Source organism: Bombyx mori, chromosome 4 (genome assembly GCF_030269925.1).
Source record: "Bombyx mori chromosome 4, ASM3026992v2".
NCBI classification, from domain to species: domain Eukaryota; kingdom Metazoa; phylum Arthropoda; class Insecta; order Lepidoptera; family Bombycidae; genus Bombyx; species Bombyx mori.
Genome location: NC_085110.1, coordinates 391,909 through 412,607, shown reverse-complemented (window position 1 = coordinate 412,607; position 20,699 = coordinate 391,909). Strand labels below are relative to the sequence as shown.

The 20,699-nt window shown below is 39.7% G+C and overlaps 1 protein-coding gene and 1 long non-coding RNA gene across 2 annotated transcripts in view; both read left to right on the top strand.

The window, feature by feature from the left end:
- Positions 1-10,310: 10,310 nt before the first annotated feature.
- On the top strand, positions 10,311-11,131 carry LOC119628457 (uncharacterized). Its single transcript, XR_005244625.2, has 2 exons — positions 10,311-10,486; positions 10,796-11,131. It is a non-coding gene; the product is annotated as an uncharacterized LOC119628457 (long non-coding RNA).
- A 1,520-nt stretch (positions 11,132-12,651) lies between these two features.
- The window catches only part of LOC101742943 (neuroligin-1), a 111,538-nt gene continuing 103,490 nt past the window's right edge, over positions 12,652-20,699 (top strand). Inside the window, exon 1 of the mRNA XM_038021860.2 lies at positions 12,652-12,812. The gene's annotated coding sequence lies outside the window, so the exon portion shown is untranslated. The remainder of the gene's footprint in view (positions 12,813-20,699) is intronic.

The window sequence follows — 20,699 nt, the reverse complement described above, 5'->3', positions numbered from 1 at the left end:
AAACGGAACATAAGTATTAATTCATTAATATTTTTTCAAGCAAATAGAAACTTGTTAGAATATTATTATATTTAATAATAAATAGGTAACATTTTATATCGGTAAATGCCCTTTACATTTATTTTAAGGAAGTAGTTGGAATTCTTTTTCATTAGAAAAATTGAATCATATAATGCTAATATATATTGAGTGTCCACATGGGTTAACCCATAGGAAGTTCTGTTGATTCTAGATTTGGTACAATGATTACGGACCTTCAAATGCAGAGAGGATGATGCGAGCGATGGTGATCATTTTCTTATAATTCATTATTATTGTTATTCAAACATGAGAAATCATTTTCAAAATAACTTTTTAAATTTAAAATAATATCATATCTAAATACAGTCACAGACAGATGTATTTGGGAAGCAAAAACTATTAACGCGAAAACTCGTCGCCCAGGTACACACGGGCCACGAACAAAACTTTGAGAATAAACGTTTGTAATACACACAGAAGTTGGATAGTGTGTGCAAAGGCTTATCAAACAACGCGACACCCTCCTCTCCACGCGTTTTATAACTCAACTCTAACACTACAGCGTTCAGAGTACGCCAGCTTTTTGTTTTGATTCTGAGAACGGATCAAAGATTTTTCACATTCACTACTATGGGGCGCTCAGTGAGGTCGGTCCGATTATTCTTCCGATCGGGCCACACGATTATAAAGGTATGCTAATATAGTGGCGATATATGTTTGGTACCATTAGGCAGCGCCTGTTCCGTGATTGAACTGGAAGTTAATTTGTGAAGCTTAAGAAAATAAAAGTATATGGGTATGTGAGTCGACTATTATCAAAGGCGGCAATCTGACTTTTGGACAATGATTGGTAAATCAGAAAAACGAATTATTGACTTTGTATTCCATCGGCAGTCACAAAACTCTTCAGAACGACATCTTAGATAAATAACAGGTTAACTATTAACCTTTATTTAATGCAGGTTTTGAACCGTATTCTTTGAAGGAGACGATTATATTCAAATCAATCTGTATTGACATATCAATAAAATTTTTTTGTCCAAATGCACAGATTGCCACCTTTGATAATAGACGACTCATGTATTGAATTCGTAGCCCTTTGTAGCAGTACGTAGCAGTGCGTAGCAGGGCGTAGCAATACGTAGCGGTACGTAAAGATCACGTAGACCCTCATAGTATCTGCAGTTAAGCTGAACAGCGTTTAGCATCCATATTAATCATGTTAAATAGTGGCTGAATGCTATGATAAGTAAAGTGTTAGAAGCTGCGTTTCACTGAATGGATATATTAAGCACGAGACTAAGGAGCCGTATAACAGTCGCTACATTTTGGGCAGCTCGGACATACTCAAAGAAAAATAGTTGTATATAATTGCAGTCACGGTAAACTGTATCTTTGGAAAAAAAAATAAGTATATACACACTAATAATGTACACTGTTGGTACAATGAGCCCGCACTAGTTGGTTCTACCACCTTATCGATTTCCTCCACGAAGCAGCAATGCCATAAAGTTTGAAGTGTGGGACAATCATTATACTACACCACGAGTGCTGTCTCCTGTTTAAAGAGGGATGGCAGCACTCACATTGTGTAATGGCTATGAGTTTCGGCAGCCACTTAACGCCAGATAGACTCTGATTTCTTAGACCTTGATTTTTTTCTAATCTTATATGTTCATAAAAATGGTAAATATAACATCTGTTTTACAGGTGACATTTGTTCCACCGGCGAATAAAAATTGAGACTTTTTTATTGCTTAGGTTTGTGGGCGAGCTCACAGCTCACCTGGTCTTAAGTGGCTACCGGAGCCCGTAGGCATCTACAATGTAAATGCCACCGACCTTGAGATATGAGTTCTGAGGTCTCAGTATAGTTACAAAGGCTGCCCCACCCATCCAAGCGAAACGCATTACTGCTTCACGTCAGAAATAGGCAGAGTTGTGGTACCTACCCGTACGGACTCACAAGAGGTCCTACCATCAGTAAATACGCAAATAATGATTTTGCGGGTTTTTTTTTTTTTATTACACAATGTTATTCCTTCATAGTGGAAGTCAATCGTGAACATTTGCTTAGTACGTATTTCATTAGACAAATTAGTACTTGCCAGCGGCATTCAAACACCGGTGCATTGCTAGATAAGAATGCACCGGACGTCTTATCCTTTAGGCCACGATGACTTAAATTATTTTCTTCACAGATTTGAAACACAAACATAACGTTATGTAAGACATAACATTATGTTATGTAAGACATAACATAATGTTTGTCTCACCAATGAGACTTATAATAATAACAAATGCAATTATTATTATATCTGATTAACAAAAGCCATCAATAAAAATATAACTTTCTCTTAAACTTAAACGTAATATTAAGATTTCTTAATATCAATCAACTTAAAAGCTCACCAAAATAATTTTCCTCCTCATTTTTTACATCAACTTGCCTACAAGGTCGCTTTAGTTATCAAATCTTTAAACAAGATTACCGCGAAGTTTGTCTTGTCTGTCTTAGCTGTCGAGCAATGCCACAGAATGATTAGCGAGTAAACGGTAAGACACGGGTCGAGCTGTGCGGCGCCTGAAGATATTCAACATGAGATGGTTTTCATGAGTTGCTGAGACGAGTTGACAGCACAGACTCTACCCGCGCTCGCAATACGTCTGTCTCTTTGTAATGTCGCTGATGTTTAGAAGCTATTGCTCGTAGATAACACAACTTGAGACACGAGCTCGCAGTCTTCGGTACATTAAAATAATTTTATATAATTTGCCTGTAATATATGCTACACAGATATTAAGAGCCAAATATCTGCTCTGCCTTAAGTTTATGTAGTATCTTCTTAGAATTCGCGGACAATTAAAGCATACCCTAAAATTTCCCGCACTAAAAATTCATTGGCATGGACTGAACTTAGAAATGCTGATAAAGAAACAATAGAAGTTTATCGAATACCCAAACCACCCAACATGATGGGTAAGCTAGTTCGTGTCCAGATACGATCTTCTAAATATATATTTTAAATGGACGTGATCGTATCCCTCACGAGGTTATCCAAACTTTGTACTCTGGATGCTTCAAAAGTGGACAACACTCCAGGAAATAAGTAAATTTTGGGACAAAAAGGCAGTAACGAATAATATAAAAAGCCATATGAGTGTTAATTATTTGAAGACCGTCTAAACAATTACGGTAATTACCATTAAATTTTTTCAAATAATTTTAAAATAATTTAATTTAATTTGCTGTTTATATTCTATTATCCATATTACAAACAGAATGTCGCGCGGCTCAAATACGCATATCGGTGGTAACTGCCGGGCGGGCTCATAGTGCGCCTCATTGCCAGTCAACTACATGTAGATGTACACATTTGAGATAGACAAAGATTTGAAAAAACATTGAATTTTTTGTATGAAAAATCTTTTCACTATTTAAACATATTATGTCTATATGAGAGCTGAATGTTTTTCGTGGTTTTTACAATAAAGCCATTGTCATAATTGACATGGTGGCATAAAGGAAATTACAATTATTATATTTCTTGGTGTTTGCTTACTTAGATCCAAAGCATCTATCTACTAAGCCATAGTATGTTATTCGGTTTTCGCGAGTCGAAAATAATTAAAGCTGCTTTTAATTGTCCGTGATCACGAAACCTGAAAACTATTCAAAACGTATGACATTATATTATCTATATATTAATAGGTGAAGCAAAAACTTTGTACCCATTTTTTACGAAAATTCGTGGACGGAGGAGTAACAAATTTCCCATACTTATAGAGAACATAGAAAAGAAGTGCAGAATATTAATATGGTGGTAGGACCTCTTGTGAGTCCGCACGGGTAGGTACCACCGCCCCGCCTATATCTGCCGTGAAGTAGTAATGCGTTTCGGTTTGAAGGGTGGGGCAGCCGTTGTGACTATACTGAGACCTTAGACCTATATCTCAAGGTGTGTGGCGCATTTACGTTGTAGATGTCTATGGGCTCCAGTAACCACTTAACACCAGGTGGGCTGTGAGCTCGTCCACACATCTAAGCAATAAAAAAAAATAAAAAAAATATTTTATTAAATTATTCATAAAAATACAGTAAACCAATTTTAAAAAAGCATTACACACACTATGTATTTGACACACTAACGCATGCATACTATTTGTTTATTGTCAAACTTTTCTTCTTGCTTATAGTCTGTGGTCAAATTGAGAATAGCTTAAATATTGTTTGTCTTTATTAATATTTCTAAGTCTAAGATGTAGTATTAGCGAAATCTGTGATTATAGAAGTAATAAGTAGAATTAAATCATAATAGTGTACAAACTTATAATTTCAATTAATTTTAGTCGAACTTCGATTACCGGGGCATCTTTAGTGATAATAATGATACTAGTAAACGCTAGATTAAACTGGAGAACTAGTTTTAATTACTAAACCATTTTTAATTTAAACTCACAATGTGACTGTAGCACGAACCCAGTGCGGCGGCACACAAATACCTCGGTCAACCGCCCAAACAGATAATTCTCCGGGTGCTAAATATCTCCCTCTAAGTTCAATGAGGGTTTATGTTTTGCGCCGGATCCCTTATCAAAGCCTACCCCATGGGTTCGAGGTTATCTGTAGATAAGGAATGGGACGCAGGGGCTATATTGACGACAAGTCAGAACTATTGTTTGCACTTGCCCGTGTGAGGTTTACGGTACAGTCAGCTACTATCGTATTAAATTGCAATTTAATTATTTAAGCTTTTCAAACTGTTTTACCTGAACAAAAAGCTTAGCATGACTTTGCGTATACGCTGCTATTAAGGAGTCTATAAATTAATATAATATGATTTCAAACCTTCCTTGGTTTATTATGAGGGTGACGACCGGTGTACTATTAATTGTGCTTCGGTGCGATCCCGGGGAGGTTACCTAATATTTCTCAACAATTAACTAAGGTGACTTCTATAATGAACAATTTACTTGTTTTAAAATCAATGCAATCTTAATATTTTAGGAAGTCGGGTAATTATTGGTATGGGTACTGTAGTTATGAGTAGCTGTAGGAGCTTTACTCTGCGGCTGTTAAGGGTCGTCGTATGGAAATTGTATGAAAGAGGGAACGTTATTCTTATTTGTATGTCGTTGCACGTCACTGTTTTATCTTTGTATTATATTATGTATTCTAATTTTGAATTTAAGTTTAAGAAACGTTTTTAAACCAAAAGGTTACAATACATAGCCCTTTATTTTTGTACTACTACAAATAAATAATAATGAGATAAGAAGAATAAGAAAATACAATACAATATAATGTTTGTTATGTTTACATCACGTGTTACCAAAAAAAACTGGACCAAACCCTTATTTGCATATTTTTTTTATTGCTTAGTTGGGTGGACGAGCTCACATCCCACCTGGTGTTAAGTGTTTACTGGAGCCCATAGACATCTACAACGTAAGTGCGCACCCACCTTGAGATATAAGTTCTAAGTTCTCAGTATAGTTAGTTACAACGGCTGCCCCACCCTTAAAACCGAAACGCATTACTGCTTCACGGCAGAAATAGGCAGGGCGGTGGTACCCACCCGCGCGGACTCACAAGAAGTCCTACCACCAGTAATTACGCCAATTATACTTTTGCGGGTTTGATTTTTTTTTAACGTTCCTTAAGGGTGCTGACAGGCGAACTCTGCCCATAAGTGTGCAACACAACACGAAGCCGCGTCCCGAGCGCCGAAGCGTTCGGTGCCCGAGGGCGAACGCCTGAAATTTGGGCAGTAAATTATAAAACAACAGTGGGCCCAGCACGCTCTAATTACGTCGCCTGCACGGCACGCCACTCGCGTGTGTCCTGTTCAACTATCGGCTAATATAATTGACGTGGTTTGCACCAAAATGCATTAGCTTAAGCTGTGAACATTAAATTATTAGGCTAATAACTCTGAAGCAACGGTTGCTTAGTAGATAATACCGTTGTACCGCGTTCTTCGAATCGGTTTTCAAATGAGTGAGACACTCAAAATGTTTCTGAATTCACTGCATCAGTGCCAAAAGATAGGATCATACTGATTATTTCGTACATTCATGGCACATATTAACAACCATTTAAATGTTTTGCATAAGTCAGGATCCAAATCTATTTTCCCGGGTCTAAGCATAGTTTGCTACGCGGACGACACTTTGGTCGTGGCCCGGGGGAAGGATTTGCGCGAGTCTGCTCGTCTTTCCTGCGCGGGGGTGGCCTTCGTCATCGGCAGGATCCGACGGTTGGGTCTGGAGGTGGCGCTTGATAAATCCCAGGCCCTGTTGTTTCACGGGGCCCGGAGAGCGCCGCCTCAGGGGGCCCACCTCGTGATCGGAGGCGTTCGCGTCGAGATCGAGGCAACCGGGTTGCGGTACCTCGGTCTCGTACTGGACGGTCGTTGGAGCTTCCGCGCTCACTTTGAAAGATTAGGTCCCCGACTGATGGCGGCTGCCGGCTCGCTGAGTCGGCTGTTGCCGAACGTCGGGGGGCCTGACGTGGTAGTGCGCCGCCTCTACACGGGGGTGGTGCGGTCGATGGCACTGTACGGGGCTCCCGTGTGGTGCCACGCCCTGACCCGTGACAACGTTGCGGCGTTGCGACGTCCGCAGCGCGCGATTGCGGTCAGGGCGGTTCGTGGATACCGCACCGTCTCGTTTGAGGCGGCGTGCGTGCTAGCTGGGACGCCTCCCTGGGACCTAGAAGCGGAGGCGCTCGCTGCGGATTACGCGTGGCGATGCGATCTCCGCTCCAGGGGGGAGCCGCGTCCCGGCGCGGCGGAAGTTCGAGCGCGGAAACTTCAATCTCGGCGTGCCGTGCTCGAGGCGTGGTCTCGCCGCCTGGCGGACCCCGCCTACGGGCGACGGACTGTCGAGGCGATCCGCCCGGTCCTCTCGGACTGGGTGAATCGCGACCGAGGACGTCTCACCTTCCGAGCGACGCAGGTGCTCACGGGACACGGCTGTTTCGGTCGCTACCTGCACCTCGTCGCCCGGAGGGAGCCGACGCCGAAGTGCCACCACTGCAGTGGCTGCAACGAGGACACGGCGGAGCACACGCTCGCGTACTGCACCGCTTTCGCGGAGCAGCGCCGCGTCCTCGTTGCAAAAATAGGACCGGACTTGTCGCTTCCGACCGTCGTGGCTACGATGCTCGGCAGCGACGAGTCCTGGCAGGCGATGCTCGACTTCTGCGAGTCCACCATCTCGCAGAAGGAGGCGGCGGAACGGGAGAGGGAGAGCTCTTCTTCCCTCTCGGCGCCGTGCCGCCGCCGTCGAGCCGGGGTTCGGAGGAGGGCGTTTGTCCAGCTCCAGCCCCTATGAGGAGGCAGTCTCCTCCCGGTGATGGTCACGGGGCGACCTAAGGGGGTTGAGGCTGCGCCGCACGCTACCGTCACTCTAGCGCGCTGGCACCAGGAGGACGGGACGGCGCGTCGGCGGCTGCGGACTGCGATGCGGTCCGCATTTTCGTCGTCGCTGTCGTCGCCGAACATACTGTTGAAGAGCAACCCGGTCGGCGGTGTATCGCGTTCCGACCCGGCAGGCTGGTTCTGGCCCAGCGGGGTATCCTGGAACACCAGCGGCACCGCCCGGGCGGCCTGGTAGGGCCGCCGTACCGCGGAGACCGACGTCGTTGGTCGTCGACTATCGCCTCGACGACCCGTCGGTCGGGCGTCCTCGGGGTGGCGCCGCGTGTCTGGTTGTAGTGTTGACCGCGGGAACCCCCCTACTCTGAACGGGTTCTGACCCCGGACGGAGATCGGACGTCGGGTGTAAGAGTGCAGGGGAGTCGTTTAGTGGGTGGGCCCTAAAATCCTTGGGCCCGCGATCTGCTCTCAACACCTGCAGATCGTTGAGTCTCACATACCCCGCGCGCCCCCTAGGCGCGGGGACCTCGTAGGAGGTTCGGCCCCCGGCCCGAAAAAAAAAAAAAAAAGGATCCAAATCTATTTGAATTTAAAACACAAGAACACGAATAAATATGTATATACGTAAGTAGTTTTAATGAACCCCTTTTTATTAAAGTAATAAATAACAGTGTATTTAACTATCCAGATACGAGTTGAACGAATATATTGATCTGAGATTACTTATTTTTGAGATTTTAAATTACATTTTACGAAAACGATTAAGGTGAGGCGTGACATTACGATTGCAAGCTCTCAACAGGCATGTTTTAGTTAAATATACATATATCTATAGATCCGTTATTACAATACAATCAGCTCGGAAAACATTTTGATACCGGCCTGGCTCGTTTGCCCGTGGTGAATCATACTCTATGTTGTATAGAGTAGTGATAGAATATGATAGTAATATAATAAATGTTAAATTTTGTATGAATGATTGTCAATTACGCAAAACTGTCTAAATTTGAATCAGATTTCACATAAAGCTAGTTTGTAATCTAGATAATAATATTTAATCAATTCTTCTTCTTCTTCTTCTTCTTCTCAATCGTGTCACTCTTGACAGAGTGGTCGTGATCGTCGTGTAGTGTTGGAAGGGGCAGACTTGATGCGTCTCACGATGTCGCGCCATCTCTCCCTGCTCGAGGCCATTCTACAGCACTCATTTAGGGGACCTCCCACTGCAGTTTTAATTTGGTCGGTCCACCGCATTGGTGGCCTCCCGCGCGGTCTTGTACCATCAACGCTTCCCTGTACAACGAGGCGTTCTATGGACCGGCCATCTCATCGCGAAACGTGTCCGAAGAAATCCACCATTCGAGACTGTACTATAGCAAATAGACGCTGCTTGATGCCGAGTTCATGTCATGGAAGTAAACATTATTTAATCAATTATAACATAGTAAATGACTAGCATGATTCGGATAATACTGAGTACATCTATTATAATAAGTACAATTACAGTGTTCGTTCGTTCGTCTCAATCTACGAGTATCTACAATCTATGAATTTATTAGTAGTAATAAACAAAGTGTACCTACGTGATTGTCAGCAGCAGATGCGTTGGTTGCTGGTGTGGCGAAGTTGTAAATACCTATGTAGCTATAGCACATGGGCATTGCACAGTAGTTTCCGGAAATTAAATGATTATAAAATAAGTCAAATTAATTACAACCTGAATACGTATTGAGCGGAACTCTCTTAAATCAGACTTTAGATCAGTCTTATTTAAAATTATGTATTTTTGTTTTAGAGATACTCAATCGACAACTAGGGATCAATACGCTATATTAGAGATTTAGTAAATAAATACTAATAAAAAAACTATTTGTCTTAAACATTGGTCGATGTGACTAGGCTGACTATTTCTGTCGCGAAGCGGTTATTGGTTCTTCTTCTTATTCTTCAGATCTCATCTCAATTTCTATTCTACCCACCTGGTTTTATAATCATAGCACGCTAATCGTTAGAATGTCCGTAAAGATCCGATGAAGTGTTCACTGTAGATTTGTTAAGCAACGTGTGAAAATGAAATAGAGGAGCACAAATACACTCGTTATTTCAAAAATGATTCAATCAATTTCAATTCACGTTGCAGAGCACTCGAGCTCGGAACTGAAGGCGTTTTATCAATCGGCCTCCCCGCGACCCCGCACCCCCTGTCCGACGACAAAAAGACCTTTCCCTAACTATTATTGTCCGCTGACACTCGCACCACGCTCTTTTATTAAACTCTAAATTTGCATAATAGAATATTATTCTAGAATCGAACGTGAGTTCAGAATGCATATTCCTCGGCCATGCACAAAGGCTCGTCAGTCGAGCCGGCGCATCGATTCAGAACAAGTTAACTCAATTTTCTTGCATTATATAAGTCGTTTTACCTTCAATGGACATTATGGCGTTTCATTTTTCTTTTCAACAATTTTTTTTAGAGAATAAATTATTTTTTTTCTCTCTTAAAGTTCCGAGCGGCTGGGGTCTTACGTCTCGTTTCTGACTTTGGAATAATAAAGCGCTTTAAAAGGCTGAACTTTTCTTGGGCTAACGAGTTTCTCTACCATTACGAGTGCCTCCACAGGTAATTGGAGTGAATTAAATAATGTGACACGTAACTGGCACACAGGTGGATTTTGTATATTCATAAAAATAACTACCTAAATACACGATTTGGTCGTGTTCTGTTATTAAAGAGGTTTTATTGTGTATACTCTCTTATGGTCGGAAGAACTTACAACGCAATAGCTTTTTATTAGATTAGTAGAAGAGGTGTTTGTCCACTGATTATTAGTATCTAAGTTTTGAGGATCAGGAAATACGGAGGTAGGATATTTTCACTAAGAGTAAATGATTGTAGAATGGTAACAGTAGCTCACAGTAGGGGAAAGTGGGGGAAACGCGAACGCTGGGTAATGCCGAATTCAATGGTTCTAATATGTTAGAAAGATATATCCTAATTTTATTTGCCGCCATTTCGGAGATCGCGCCACCACTGATACCAGTCAATAACACGGGAGACGCGGACGCACGTACTTAAAAAGGTATGCATTTTTCAATATTTTGTATGTTTTAGATGTAATTTTTTGGTAAATTCAAGTTGATGTAACTTTATTTCTATCTACAATAATAATTCAGCTTTTACATAGTGGAATAATCACATATTACTCAGCTAAATGATAATGTTGTAGTAGGCAAAATAAATTTAACCAAAATTGTTTTTTGACCTTTAATTATTTTCGATTCCGCGGGGTAAAGACGAACAATCCATGTCGGGCAATCTCGAACATTCGCCGTTACCCCACTCCCGTTTGTTGGTACCCCGTTCATCTTTTTTTAAAATATTATTACAGATGCCTTGTACTTACAAAAGAAAGACCGAACTGAAGTATAGTTTAGAAGATCTCAAAAAGGCTATAGACGATGTTAAAACCAAAAAACTCTCCCTGCGTAAACATATAATGTTTCAAAAACCACTAATCTTGACCATCTAATGAAAGAAGTGTTAATACAGCCATGGTCTGGATGAAAACCTTTATTTACAGACAATCAGGAAACGTAAGAAATCAAGAAGAAAACTGAAAGATGGCAAAAAAGGAACCCAAATAAAAAGACTGAAATGTAATGAGAGAACACCTTCAAGCAAGAAGTATGAAAGATTATTAAAGAATTTGAACAATATAAAAAAAGACTTTAGTGACTCTAGTCAAAATACGAAATAAAAAGGCGAAAAAGAAAATAAAGACTACTTTTGTATTTTTTGTAGAGATAAATATATTGATCCTCCCGTTGAAGACTAGATTGTGTGCTATGTGTGCAAAAGATGGGCTCACGAGAGTTGTACTGACGGACAGTCAACATCGTTGGGTTTTAGATATGGTGTGATCTATGTCGTTAATAATGTTAGTTCGTAATCACCCCACTTGGTGTTCGTATTTACCCGACTGATGTCGGGCAAAGCCGAACACTAAGGGTTTTGTTTTTCTTTCATATTGTTGTAATTTATTAAAAAAATATAAATGATGGTTAGTGAATAAGTTAGACAGATAAGTAAACTTTATAATAAAAAAAATGTGTGCGTGTACTAGTGTACACACGTAAGAAGTGAAACTTCTTTATGGCCTTATTTTTCGAAAAATGATCTACATGCAACTTTCTAGAAATTGGTTAAATAAAGTTAAATTAGATAAAGTTTAAACAAAAGGATTTTATTATCATAGACATGAATACAAAAAAGTTAAATTAGATAAAGTTTAAACAAAAGGATTTTATTATCATAGACATGAATACAAAAAAGATGGCGCGTAACGGAAAAATGTGACGCGTAACCGAAAAATGTGACGGTAAATTTTTTTCCAACGCCGATAAAGAAGTTTCACTTCAAAAATAATTAAAAATCTGTGTTTAAATTCCACTGTTTTATTTAAGTTTTCCCTTAGGTGTTCGTATATCCCCCACTTTCCCTAACAGTACCTGTTGAATAATAGTCGGACAGACTTATCATTTGACTTTCAAAGACGAGAAACTTGTATCTATAAATCTTAAAATCACATTAGATACGAATTGGCTTTATATTTGAGAAGCATGCTATTTCCTCGGGGACGTCGTAAAAAGCGACTAAAGAATTCATCAAAGAATGGACAGGTGCATTTTTTAAGTGATGTAGCAGAGTGCTGTGGTCGCCAACCACCAGTATATGCCGCACTGGTGTTGGGCGTAATATAAGTTGTTGCGTCACTCTTTTTTGCCGCGAAGTAGTTATACCTTACAGTTTAAAAGGTGAAGTAGACATGATACAATGCAATCGAGGCTTCGACCTCTATTCCGAAGGAGAGTAGCAGCATTCTCAAGGTGATATAGCATTGTATGGTTTCCGGGCAACAGTCTTCACGGCAGGCGGGTCATGAGCTCGTTCACCAATCTACTGATTAAGAAATAAAAAGAAATTCTTAACGCTTAAAGTCGGCCGCTTAAATCTTATCGTAAACCGATTTGAACACAACGAGCTCGTTTCCCCGTATACACGAGCACACGAGCACACAACACACAAACGCCTTCGCCCGGCACTGCCTCCGCTCTAGCCATAAGCACTTAATCCTTTACCGTGTGCAGATATGCTAAATTTCGTGCACCTAGTTTCGGAGCTGTGAGAAAAAAGCATAATTGGCGCCGCCGCCCTAGCCGAGAGGCAGGCAGTCGTGCGGCGCCCGCCGCAGCGAATAGTCACGCGCTCGGTGGACTCCGTGGTGCTCTGCCGGCTCGCAAGTGACGACGGGACACGGGACAGTGGGTAGCGTGAGGTGTGCTGTGATGCGTGTTGTGATTGAGTGAGTGACAAACGGCCGCACCGGGGCGCAGGCACCGTCCGAGGTAACCTCATTGTTATTCACATTTGCGTAAACGATTTCCTCTTTTAAACTTGAACCTTACTTCCTGAATGGCTTTCAATGCGGACGGACTTAGGAAATGCTATTTAACACATAAGTAACTTTTCATCAGTTTGCATAGCTGTTACTTTTTATGAAGACCGACCTACGACCCACGAGCTTGACATTAGCAACTGTCGCTGATGAACTTTGGATATCCCACGAGCGAGACGCGAGGACAGTTTTCAGATCTTAATGACTCCAACGTTTTTTTTTGTAGTATCGCTCAATAAATTATCAGTGTGAAAAATTGTAAAAAATTTTAGTTTATTTACTCTAATTATGGATTTTTTCTTAATAAGTTAAATAATAATTTCAAATTTTTGTAGAACCCGTGTCGATACGCATTTGATTCTTGATAAATTTAAATTTAGTGCTGCCTACCGTTTGTTATACAAATAAAGGAAAACCAAAACCGACCAAAAATGTAGTTCTTAATTATAATGAACTATAAGACTGTACTTAAAAATATGTATGCGGGTCGTTTCCTTGATTATCCTTTCTTGGAAACCAAAGTTGAGACAAACGTGAAAAACCGTAAATTTTTTGGTCAGAAAAGTAATTGAAAGTATTCTATTGATTGATTGATTGATTGATTACAAGAAATATTTTACCGTAAAACTTTTAATTAATATACGATTCTAAAATAATTCAGCACAAAAAACAGTTCACACATTAAAGTCCAAGTGTAACTAAGTCTTTTTTGTAAACGCTTCGAGCTTTTTGAAAAGGGGACTGGAGTCGTATCGTTCTTAGATAAGGGATTAAGGGCCTTGTGGAATATGTAATGTGCTTCGATGCGTGACGGTCGCGGAGTCTAAGGGGTTGTTCAGTGCGTGGACTCAGTGCGGGCGGCACGGCGGCGCTCTACCAAATGCAACTTTATTTAATTCATAAATGGACTTGTCAAATTTGGGAATTTAATTACGGCGTGTCTCGAGCAGCACGAAGAGGTGCTGTTAAAAGTTTTATGATCGTAACTTAATGTTCATAATAATATAATTTTGACCTTATTGACCTATTTGATATGTCCAACGATACGCATCGTCGGTGCAATGCTCGTCCTTGATAATCACCAGCACATACCAATAAAAATAAAGAAGCTACATTGAGAGATCGGGTGCCTCTTTTCTGACATCTGTGCTGAGTTTCTTGCATTGTCTCTAGAAAATCACTGCCACCTCATGTCTTAAAGTAAGCTGCGGCAATCACGTGACGCAAATGGATTGAGTGAGGGCTTCGGTAGCCGCCCTACTTCAGTAGACCATGGCTAGTCTGTCTGTCTACTCCGATCTAAATACAGTTTATATTTTGTGGAATTTATAAAATATTCAGAGCACTGTAAAATATAATGCGCGACGTTTTTACGTGATCAGTTCGTTAGCTCGACAAACTTTTCAGGGATAATCTTGTTTGAGCGATTGTCTCATTTTTGAAGAATTCCTCGTTTCATATTTACGGTAATGTTATAATTTTGAAACTTTGTGTATTCTTTTTGAAACAGTGTTAGCTAATTTAAATGAATTACATTTCTTATTATTGACTGTTTATTAACGAAGCTTGGTGATTATTTTACTTTCTCTGTTCTTCACAATACGCGCAGCGTGAGCTGTCAGTGCTCAATCTCAAAATCGTTATGTCACTTATTCCTAAGATTCGCTGACAAACTCACAGCTGGACTGGTTTTAAATAGTTATAGAAAATTATAGACACCTTAATAAAAGCTGTTTAACAGCTGGACACAGTTGCTTCGGGGGTACAGGAGCAGGACGGTGACAGGACAGTGAAGGCCATTTTTTTCCCTACCTATTCGCTGGTAGCCTAAGAGGCAAGAGGCTATTTCAGCTACATACGTGCGGCCGGGTAAATGAGCTCACGAGCTCAACCTGAGTGAATTTGCTTACACTAGCCCTAGCAAGAGCAATGCTTCACAGAATCTACCAATGGACTGTACACGCTTACCTCCCCCACCCTATCGGTGCTCAAGATGTTACGGGAGGTTAGTTAGGAAAGCAAGGGTAGGGCTACTTACACTCCTAGCGAATGCTCAGGAGGTGTTCGCACTGGTGCTGCACCAGTATACGACGAACGGCTTAGTGATCTGGTAATCTATATCTACATAAAAACGAATTGCTATTCGTTAGTCTCGCTAAAACTCGAGAACGACTGGACCGATTTGGCTAATTTTGGTCTTGAATTATTTATGGAAGTTCAGAGAAGGTTTAAAATGTAGATGAATATGAAAATGATCGGAATTAAATAAAAATAACAATTTTGTTTTTCCTTTGATGTATCCCCCGTCGGACTGATTCGTTTTGTTTGTTTTAAGTTTATTTTGTACAAAAGTTTAGGTCTTTTATTTATCGATTGAGGCACTACGAGCTTGACCACATCAGCTAGTATGTATATAAAACAAAGTCGGGTTAGTTCGAACAGTTATAACTAGAGACCGGTTGGACCGATTTTCATCAGTTTTCATTTGTTGTATTTGTCTCCGTCCCAAATAGCAGACTAACTATTAAGCACATTGGAAAATTGGCGAAAAAAATCCCATACAAACTGTTCATTGGTTTCGTAACCGCCAAATGTTTAATTCATCCCGTTGATACCGTAATCTCTCCCATCAAATTAAAGAACGTATATAAATAAAGGTTTCGAATCGACAAGATATATCCACATAATTCGGAAAATGGCATTTTAGATTAAAAAAAAGTAGACTAATATCAGTAAACGAAAAAGGAGTAACATATTGGTTTTCAAATATGCGTGCGTTTAGAAATTTATTTTGTGTATACTAAGGAATATAATATGTCAAGCTACAACACGCCTGGACTATGCTGCCTTAATGGCATGATGATATTTAGTTCAGCTAATTTGTAAAACGACATTAACTGACTGTTTGGTGGTACAAAGTTCAAAGTGTCGGCTAGTTTAAGCATAAATTAAAGTATCATTCAAAAATTCATAAATAAATATCGTTTAAAAATGTTTCTGAAAGTTTCCTCAAACAGAAAGTACTTAACTGTATTTTTTATGTTTCCAAGCGCCGAGACATGAGTCCTGTAGAATTTCATTCATTTTGTTCAAGAACAAAGGCACTTTGTGCAAGGTTTGTTTATCGAGTTTTCTAACTTTCCTACAGATTTCCGAAAAATTAAACTGTCTCGAAGATTCGTATTCTGTAGAATGAACGCATGCTAGATTTCAACGAACTTTTGGTCTTTATTGATTTTCTATTTTGGTTTAAAAGAGCAAGTCAATCTCTAAATTGTTTTGCAAGTGCCTTTGTATTTAGAACTTAGGTTTTTTCTTCTAACATTTATAAAACGCTTGGCATTTTCAATATTTTGCTTGCGTTGGCAATAATATTTGAACAGTAAGCGGTGCCATGGTGGTGATGAGGTGTGTTTATTGCGTTATATGTCGGACGAGTGCACGGTCCGTCTGGTGTTAATTGGCTATCGAAATTCAAAAATATGAAACAATAATACATGGTAAGAATGTCTTCTATGCTATGCATGCTATGCTCTGAATACTAAACGTCCTCAGTAAAGATCTTATCTCCAATCGAGGAGGATCAGTGGTCAGGTTAAACTAATATTCAGATAATAAGCAGGTTGATTAAAAATCTGTACGTCCAACGGATATTTACCGGTATTGGAAATCAAACTGGCAGCCTCTGATCCAGTGATCCAACTACTGCTCCCCCGAGTCAGGCGTTAGAACTGACAATAATTTAAGATCCTACGTGACCACGAAAACTATGAGTATTCAAAACGTCGGAAATAATATAATGACAACGAAATACGCGAGATTAGGTCGTTAAACAAGTTTTAACTATGTCTACTACTTACGAATACCAAATAAACGAGCAGTAGAGATACCTTAATCTGGTCGCTGACAACAAGTCATCATTACCGTGGGCCTAGTTAATCCGACGTAATACTACACTAGTTATTGCCGACGCCGCGACACCCAGTTCCCGTCGGTTTAATGTCCGTGCTTCAGAACTGGACTTAATGATCCTCAGTACCGGCTAATTATTATTTGAGTAGATCATTCACAAATAATTTTAATAAATTTTGATTAAAATAATTAATTTTACAATTTTCTGAACATTCTAGTAATCTAATTGTGTTAAATGTAAAGTATAATTAAAATAATAAATACCCACTTAAAGTATTTTTTATGAAATCGGATATCATGCTAATCAATTCGATCCTTTCCACTCGATAAATCTAGTTCCTATGGCATGAGGAGCCCGCAAGGTTCAGAACCATGTCTGCCTCTAGGCAAAGAAGTTGTAAGTAGGGGTTTGAAAAGTAGGAGGGTGGTTGCTTCTATACAACTGAGAAGACAGGAATAGTAAGATGTTGATAATAACGAGTTCCAGCCACCACACCACAGGCGGAACATGGGTTTTTCTGCACATCTACACCAAACTCATGTTTTTAATCCATTAATCATAAAAAATTGTAAAAATGTCATCATTTTAGTATTCTTGGTACCGTATAGAACAGTAAGTCAAGGAGTGACAAACAGAACAACTGATAACCAGCAGTAATAACCCTTTATGACCCATAAAGTGTTCGTGCGACTCGTAAAGGACTCGACCTCATTACCGCTGACGAATGTTAATGTCAGGGTCTGCGGGGGGAGGTACGTGTAGGCCTACTGATAACGTTTCACATTGAATTAATAAATTCAGTCTTAGATTATTGTTTCATGCTGCTCAGATTATTTCATAACGGTCCTTCATGTCTCACGGTGTGCGGCGGAATGCAATCTGTAGTGTCCATGTACTCGGATAATTGCGCCAAGTGGGATGGGAGCTCGCCATCGCCCGCCCGTCGAGACAAAAATAACTGATTTAGCAGTTCCATTTTTTCTGACAAGTTGTTTAAGTCTCTGCTTTTGCATTTTCACCTCGGTAGCACTGCAATACCTAGTTACTAGATTTTAGTACAAAATACTAAAATTCAGTTAACAAATCTATAATTTCACGGCTTCCTCTTCTTCTTCTTGCTTCGGTTTCCTCAATACTGAGGGTCGTGACCACCTCCTCGCAACAAGAGTTTATTACGGACCATTCCACGCCATTTGCCTCTATCTGCCGTCGAGTGTAGAGCATCGTGAACTGTGGTGTTGAGGGTAGTGCGGATCTGGTCAGTCCAACGTGTCGGCTACTTAAGTTTTATTACCTTCGAAAGAAGACGAATGTACGGCTCCTGTAAGTGGTCGCTAATGGACGTGGGAATCTATACTGAGAAAATTTATATTTGGATACAAGTTTATTGTATCGAGAAGGTTTAAGTTTAACCGCGTCTTCTGTCGCGCGGAACTAATCTGCGGTTTCACCGGCGGCGTCGTTGCCAGAGCAGCAGACTGTTGATTCCATCATTTACAATAATGAAATGTTGTTGATGGTTATTATTAATGTTTCGTTTACGTTTCAAATGAAAACCATAACTTAATTTTTCTTGTAAACTACGCATTTCTGTTTGTTGAAACTATGTACTTGTTATTATTATTACTTTTCACTTACTTTATTTACCTATCTAGTGAAGGATGAAGTTATTTTGAGGTGCACTATTGAAGTGCGATGGTGTTGAATTAATACCTATTGCTTAGATGATATTGTTCAGTTTAGACATGGATGCAGTACCAGTTGCATGAGATTAACGTAATGTAACAGCTTCGTAGCGGAAACAAGCAGAATGATCGTTCCAGCTCTAGTTCCAACAGCCAACGGTCGGCAACGGCTTGCCGTCCTTGGCATTGACGAAGTCCATGGACGATAAACACTCACCATCACTCACCATCAGGTGGGCCGTATGCTCGTCTATCTACAAAGACAATAAAAAAAAGCTTGCACGAGCTTGCAAAACTAATGATTTATGAAATATAAGACTATGCTAGAGGTACTAAAAAATAATACCGGTTTCATTGAAGCAAATATGATGCGGAACTCTCCGTTGCATAGCGAAGAAGTTACATTCTAGAATCATAAACATAAACTTCTGTTAATTAATTCCACTTTTATTGTGACAGTATCAATAACAAGGGCACGATCTGCTCATATTGGTACTAAAGACGAATATTAGGCGACGAGCCAAAATGTCGGCCATTTTTGTTATAATGCCACATCGTATTGAGCGCAGTATGTTTGGATGTTAATGATTGTTCTAAAGTTTAAACATTTTTTGTTGACTTAGTTAGAGTAACAGATACAGCTTGTTAGCTCGTTGGACACAAGTGACCTCACTGAATTGCCTCGCTGTATATTATAGTTATTCGGATCTTAACAACAGCGGAACTGTTATATTCTTTTATAACTATTATTATGTACCCTTCAAGAAATAAAACAATAAATAGTTTTAGAAGAATTAAGCACAATTTTGTGCAACATTATTATATCCATTCAACATAGAGTAAAATTTAATCGAGTCATTCTGGCAATAAATAATTACCACACCAGGTGTTGCAAGTGCATATGCAAACGCGCAAAGTTTTTGTAAAAAATATAAAAATAAAGGCTATCTTGTACTTGTCAAGTTTCAAGCCTGCACCCTATGATTAGAACACAAGATTTTGGGACAAGTCTAAAAAAATATACTTTAGGTGGCCAGAAGTACTCGCAATACGTTGATCGCCAATAAAAAATATCAGGGGACTCGTACTTACAAAAATGGAGGTTAACAAACCAATCATTCGGACATTAACTAGAATTCCAATTGAAAAACTATTTCGTTTGGGTTACGTTTGGGTTACGTTACCTTATATTTTTTACAAAAATACAAATATCTTACAACGACGGAATTAAATATAGTAAGTGTCGGTGGTATTGAATTTATTGAGACATTTTGAAATCGAATACACGCGAAATGTTCAGACATATCGAGTAAAGGCTTATTCGCCGAAATACGACAAATAATTTTGAAGGTATAAAGGAATTCGAACATACCCACACAAAACACACATTATGTAGATCACTGAAATCAGAATTATAGTCCTCCTTTGACATTGCTCTAGTCGTATGAAAATCTAGGGATTTCGTCATGACGTGGGTTCTTAATGTCTCAAGTTATCTTTGTGTGCTAAACAATGGTAATTATGAAATAGCGTTAACGTTTCGATGTTAATTGGATGTTTTGTTAAAATTTTAAGACAATGTCAATAACATTGTAAATGACCCTGACCACTCGTCTTCTACTTATTTCCCTATAATTGGGACCATCGTGGGTTGGAACCAACCGACCCTTGACGATGTGATGCGAGAGAAACGCGGGACAACTCCTGGGCCACCAATGAATGTTGCACACATTAGGTCAAAAGATACCTTTAGAATCGTTAAAGAGGCACCGATAAAATCCCCTTCTCAAGCTGGTCCTAATAATTGGAACGCATGTTCAATCGCACCCCCGGTGAGCCGGCACCACGTGCCTACACAAACGTGTGAGGAAACTTTTTATTCCCATTTCCCCACAAATATCAGGAACTCAAAAGATTCGCTAAATTAATAAAGTTTGATTACTTGGAGATTTGTTTCACACAAATCTGCGCTTCGGGAATCGGTGAGGTGAAATAATTTCTTGAATGTAATATTCGCTGTGAGTAATGATGAAAATAAAAATAAATGTTTATGGAGATTTCTCCCTTGTCGTTGCCTATATTATATTGGCCCCGTTTAGATTTCGGAGTTTTTGACTTAAGGTAAATGTAAAAATATTCAATTTATTGGCAAAAACAATTTAGTGACTTTCATAATAAAAGAACAAAGTGGCGTAATCAATCGAAACTCGCAAAACTAATCTTGCGTAAATATAGGTAT